The following is a 6270-nucleotide window of genomic DNA, read 5'->3' as shown; positions in this document are numbered from 1 at the left end:
TCTTCCCCTTCATGCCATTCACTTAAGATGTGCATATCGACTTCATTTGTCCACAGTGTAAGATATTAAGAGTAGAATGATCCTTGAAACAAAAGTCAAGTTATACAGAACTGCCAAGGATTGATCTCAGTCACTCCCTCACTTTGTAATATAGATCCATCTGCATTAGATTAAGAGCCACTTCCATCTAGGTCTCAGAGCCTTGGTTTGGGGAATATTTAGGTAAGATTCTTTTGCTACATACTTGACTAGATCTCTGCTTTGTTCTCATTTACAGATTATTGAGATTCCTTTCTCCACTGAAATTAATACCTTTCAGAATTCATAGGTCCATTCACAACCCTATCAAAAAATGGGCAGAAGATCTATATAAACATTTATCCAAAGAAGACATATGGATGGCCAAAAGGCACATGAAAAGATGCTCAACATCACTAATTATTAGAGAAATGCAAGTCAAAACTACAATGAGGTATTACTTCACACTGGTCAGAATGGCCATCATCAAAAAGTCTACAAATAAATGCTGAGAGGGTGTGGAGAAAAAGGAACCTTCCTATACAGTTGGGGGGAATGTAAATTGATACAGCCACTATGGAGAACAGTGTGAAGCTTCCTTAACAAACTAAAACTAGAGTTACCACATGATTCTACAATCCTACTCCTGGGCATATATCTGGAGAAAACTGTAATTTGAAAAGATACATGCACCCCAATGTTCACTGCAGCACTATTTACAACAGTCAAGATATGGAAGCAACCTAAATGTTCATCACAGATGAATGATAAAGAAGACATGGTATATTTATACAATAGAATATTACTCAGACATAAAAAAAGGAATGAAATAATGCCATTTACAGCAACATGGATGGCCCTAGAGATTATCATACTAAGTGAAGTAAGCCAGACAGGGAAAGACAGATATCACATGATATCCCTTACATGTGGAATCTAACAGTAACAACAAAAAAAAGATACAAATGAACTTATATATAAAACAGAAATAGACCCAAAGACATAGAAAACAAACTTATGGTTACCAAAGGGGTAAGTGGAGGAGGGATAAATTAGGAGTTTGGGATCAACATAAACATACTACTATACATAAAATAGATAATCAACAAAGACCTACTGTATAGCACAAGAAACTATATTGAATATTTTGTAATAACCTATAAGGGGAAAGAATCTGAAAAAAAATGTATAATTGAATCACTTTGCTTTTTACCGGAAACTAACACAACATTGCAAATCAACTATACTTCAGTTAAAAAATTATTTAAAAAAAAGAAAAAAAAAAGAAGCATCCTGTATAACATTACTAAAATCTCAATGTATTGGATAAATGGGTCGCAGCTTCACTTCATTAAGAGTTTGAAACATTCTCCAGAATTGGGAAATATATCTAATAAATATATACTATATCACTGATTATTTTTCAGAGCTCTAAAGATTGCTAAAATGTTAAATCTCTAATATCCAACTATAAATTAAATTAGGTGATATGTAGCCTCATTAAAATGGACCATATATACATATATATATATATATATATAATCTGTTTGATTTTATTAGGATCCTAATTTTTAATGATGCTATTGACTTTTAATAAATGAATTTTTATCTGAATAATATTCAAATCAAATGGTATGCTAATACATATAGGCTTCATAGAGTATTAAGACACATATCCTGATTCATCAACCAAAATTTTATTCAGGATCTAAAAATCAGGGCTTCCCTGGTGGTGCAGTGGTTGAGAGTCCGCCTGCCGATGCAGGGGACACGGATTCGTGCCCCGGTCCGGGAAGATCCCACATGCCGCGGAGCGGCTGGGCCCGTGAGCCATGGCCGCTGAGCCTGGGCGTCCGGAGCCTGTGCTCCGCAACAGGAGAGGCCACAACAGTGAGAGGCCCGTGTACCGCAAAAAAAAAAAAAAAAAATCAATGGCAGGCTTAATGCTTTTTAAAATAGATAGCACTGTTTTAATTAAAAATGTCAGTAATGTAATTACTCCTTAAGCAAAAGGCCACAGAGAGGAAAATTGGATGATACTTAAATTAAGCATATGAGAAAATTAATTTGCATTAAAAAATAGCAATTAAACATTTCCATGGCATTATAAGTGATCATACTTTCAAGTTTTTCACTCCTGTGCAAAGCAGAAATTATTGAATTTATTTCAAAGGAAAACTGAAAATCTCTAGAAATATAGAATATAGCACTAGTTGCCATATCCAAAAAAGCATGCTATCTTAAAATATTTCTAGGGTATTTCAGATTGTACTTGACCCTTTAGGTCTTCCGCTTCTTAATTCCTGAAATAAATTATTCAGACTAAAGTTTTAAGTCCCCTTCAAGATCTAAAATGCTGAGATTTCTGTATAATTTTTGTGGTTTCTTAGATAATTGCCAAAATATGTACTGCTCTTTTATCTGAGCAGACTGGCCATTTAAAGTTTACTCAGCAGGAAGAAACAGTTATTTTCCTCCTAAATTCTATTACACTCTGTAGACAGATTCTTTATTCTCAGTATCTTTCTTTCATAATTTATAAAAAGAGAAACTCAACAAAGGTAATTTATTCACTTATTTATCCGTAGGTAAAATCTCCATTTACATTCCTGACAGAAAATCCTCAAAGGTGGAGTATTGGATTCATTTGATTGAAAGATAATTGTTGCATTATAATTTTATAAATACAGGTAGTCTTACCACTTAGATACATTCTGAAATAGGTCACTTGACTAACTAGGAATGATTTCCACTTTGTCTTTGAATGCTTACTTTGTTTCTCTTTTCCTTTGAAAGTCACTGCTATAAGTGATAGATGGATGATGCATATGGTCCATCTACATCATTTCACTGATCATAGCCACAATCACCTTTTCTTCCCCTTCATCTGGTCCTGATTTCATACTACAAGGAAGAGAGTAACAATGTCTGTTTTCCATTTATTTACTTATTATGTCTTTCTCTTTCTCTCTGAAACCTTATTTTGTTCCACTGCTTCTAGAGAAAAAGCTAAACTAAATGTTCATGTGCCTTTTGTGTATATTTTACTAAAGCCTTTATAAAGAATTACATTGTAAAATATTAAAATAATGAAATAAAGCTTTTCTCCATAGGTATGAAATATTCCTACACATTTAATGAGATCTGACTGAAACCATTATATTTTGACTCTGGGAGAGCAAAGTTTAAATGCCACTAATAACTTAGGTATTCTTTTCTTGTTTTCATACTTCAACACATTTCCTGGTTGTAGCATCTCTAAATTTTCTACTCTTTCAAATCAATTTAATTAACCTCATTAAAAGCCTTTTTTCTTTTAAAAAACTTTTCATTTTTCTAAGTATTTATGAGACAAGATTATTTTAAAATTAGTTTTTCTTACAATGAATGTTCTCAGACAATATTATTGTACTATAATGTTTCCTCTTGGAAGCAAATGAATCAAAATTCAGTGGGACACAGTGATGACTGATGATGTCTTGTTAATATAAGAATGTTCCTATATTTTATTCCTTTCCATGGCAGCACAGTTTGTGGATTTTCTGATTTAATCATCATCAGTGATTAAATCTATCTTGAAAGAAATGCAAGTGTAATTTTTTTCCTCAAATTATTCAATGTTGAAATACTTTTAAATTTCAATTCTTTCGGTATTCACTTTTAAGGATCTAACTTAATTTCTTTGATTTTTTTCTCCCCCTGGAAGAGAAAGATCTGAGTGTTGAAATGTATGTTTATTCTTGTTCCTTTGTTTTGGATCATGTTGAATGTGAATGTCTGAAGAATCTCGTGGTGGGGCCAATAAATGTATGGCTGACAGAGAAATGTATGTCTGGAACTGACAGAAGTGGTTTGAAATAAATTTTAGATTTGACAATTACAAGAATACATGCAATACATGAAATCAGGCAATTAGGAGTGGATGTGTAGTGTGTTCATAGAGAAGTTGAGGAGGTACAGTTTGGTAATGGGATTCTGGGAAGAGCCAATAATGAGAGGACAGTCAAAGAAAGGAGATTAAATGAAGACACTTGAGAAACAATGTTCAGAAAAACTGGAGTGAAAACCTTGATGTCATAAATAAAAAGAAAGGAGAGAGAGAACCACAATATAAAAGACATGCCAGTGATATAGAACACTCCAGAGAGATTAAACAAGAATTAACATGTGTCCATTTGATTAAGCAATCAGTGGGTTTATGGGGGTCACATTTATGAGTCATTCAGTGGAATGGTAAAAATGGATGCTTAAATGCAGTACGTGAAAAAAGCTGATGAAATGAAGATTTAAATCATGGTTTGGATAGCCTCCATTGGATAGACTGGAAAACTGAACATAGGCAAGGAAACAGCAGAGTAATTATTGAAGGAAGGAAGGTTATACTACTGAGTTTTTTTGTTTTGTTTTGTTTTTTCAGTCTCATGGCATCTATATTTTATTTGTTCAGGAGGAAGCAAAATCCCTGACAGTCAAAAGGTGGGTTGGAAGAGGAGTTGCTTGTTTGGGTAAAGAAGCATGTAAGATGAGTAGGTCAAAGTTTTGACATAGTTACCTTGAGTAAAATTATGACTTAAAATCAATACAGGAAATCGATATTTAGCAAGAATGAAGCATAAATGAAGCTATGTATCAGACTCATGTGTAGATGCTGATCTGACAAATTTGTCTGTGTCAAAATCTACTTGCATACTAAATTTTACAGCTCTTTAAATAAAGTGTAATGGTCAGCTGTGCCCAGAGCCTCCTCAGTGGTGGTACTTGGGTCCTGGTGGCAACTGTAGCCCAAGACCATACTGATGAGGTACCATTTTAGCATTCACTCGGGGAGGAGGTGGTACATATGGCTGGCTGTAGTCTCAACATCTGCACCTGGCATTGGATGACCAGTATGAGGATGGGAGAGCCTATGGCTCTTTGACTACAGAAGACCTGATATTTATTCCAATTCAGAGTATCCATGTATGTCTTAAAGAATGGTTGCAGCAAGCTAGACTGATATCAATAGGAGCTGGGCAGTGAGATTTGAAGCCTAAGAAGGATTCACCATCCCATCACTGGCTTAAACATTGAGGCAGTCACATGACATGGCATGTAGGTGGCCTCTAGATATTGTACAGATGGCCAACTTAGCTACTTATATTTACAAAAGCTGTATTAGTGATTATTTTAGAAGTTCCTCGGATCACAGTAAGTGCTATTTTTCTTCATACTTTCTAAACAAAAGACTAAATCTTCATGGGAAAACTGAGTACTCCTTAAGCTGCCTTGGATCTTCAGTTACTTCATTCATGCTTCAAAAAAGAGAGAACAGAGACTTTAATACAATGTCTCACAAATTAATTGATTTGGGTTTGGTATTTTTTGAAGAATTTATCATCATTGTGCTCTTGATATTAACCTTTGTGGTAGGATCTTGCTCTAGACACAGCAACATCTGTAAAACAATATGCTCTTTAATTGGAGCATTTTCAGTATCCTATTTTAAAGGCCTGGGCATTATTATTAAATAACTTTCTTGTGGGAAAGTCTGTACTGGACATCCCCTGGATTGGCTTCTTCTGCTAAGCTTTATAGTCTGTGTAATGCACATAGATTAATTAATTATCTAAATAGGGCCCTGGATATATTCAACACTTCTATAGTGATTCTATTATATTAGGTATTCTTTACAACACTAATTTTAACTAGTTCAGCTCTTATTTTTGAGGAGTGACAAGATATGCCTGTTGATAGTACTTTGAGTGTCTACAACTTTGTGGGAAAAATGTTTAATACTTTTGTGCCTTTAAAGATGTTAGTTTTCATCTACTACGTCAGGCTATGTCTTTTCAAAGAGATGAAAAAGTAATGAATGACAATCTCTTAAATATATATGCAATTCTTAATAATAATGAAGAAAACTTAACTGGTGTCATTGAACAGCAAACTGGAGAAAATCCCTAGAGAAATGGAAATCTGATAGTTTTATGAGGAAAAATATTTAAAAGGCTAATTTGTAATTCTGCTAGTAAATGAATTTGAATATCAAATGTGTCTGAAAAAGGATTTTCCTGTGTTAAGCAGAATTTTAAGATGTCCCCCATGACCTTTACCTCTAGGTGTCAGTCCCATGATTACGTTATATTACATGGAAAAAGAGATGTTGCAGATGTAGGTAAGATTACAGAGGAGTTGACCATAAAAAAGAGAAATTATTCAGGTGGTGCTAATCTAATCACATAGCCCTTTAAAAGAAGAGAGTTTTCTCACTAT

General features: G+C 34.0%; 1 pseudogene; it reads left to right on the top strand.

Annotated features, from left to right (window-relative positions):
• The first annotated feature begins 5135 nt into the window (after positions 1-5135).
• LOC113624888 (magnesium transporter NIPA2 pseudogene) lies at positions 5136-5976 on the top strand (annotated as a pseudogene).
• Positions 5977-6270: the final 294 nt, after the last annotated feature.

Source organism: Aethalodelphis obliquidens, unplaced genomic scaffold (genome assembly GCF_003676395.1).
Source record: "Aethalodelphis obliquidens isolate GAN/ISIS:26980383/991018 unplaced genomic scaffold, ASM367639v1 scaffold1, whole genome shotgun sequence".
NCBI classification, from domain to species: domain Eukaryota; kingdom Metazoa; phylum Chordata; class Mammalia; order Artiodactyla; family Delphinidae; genus Aethalodelphis; species Aethalodelphis obliquidens.
The sequence above is the reverse complement of the archived record's forward strand: the minus strand, read 5'-3'. Positions and strand labels throughout refer to the sequence as shown.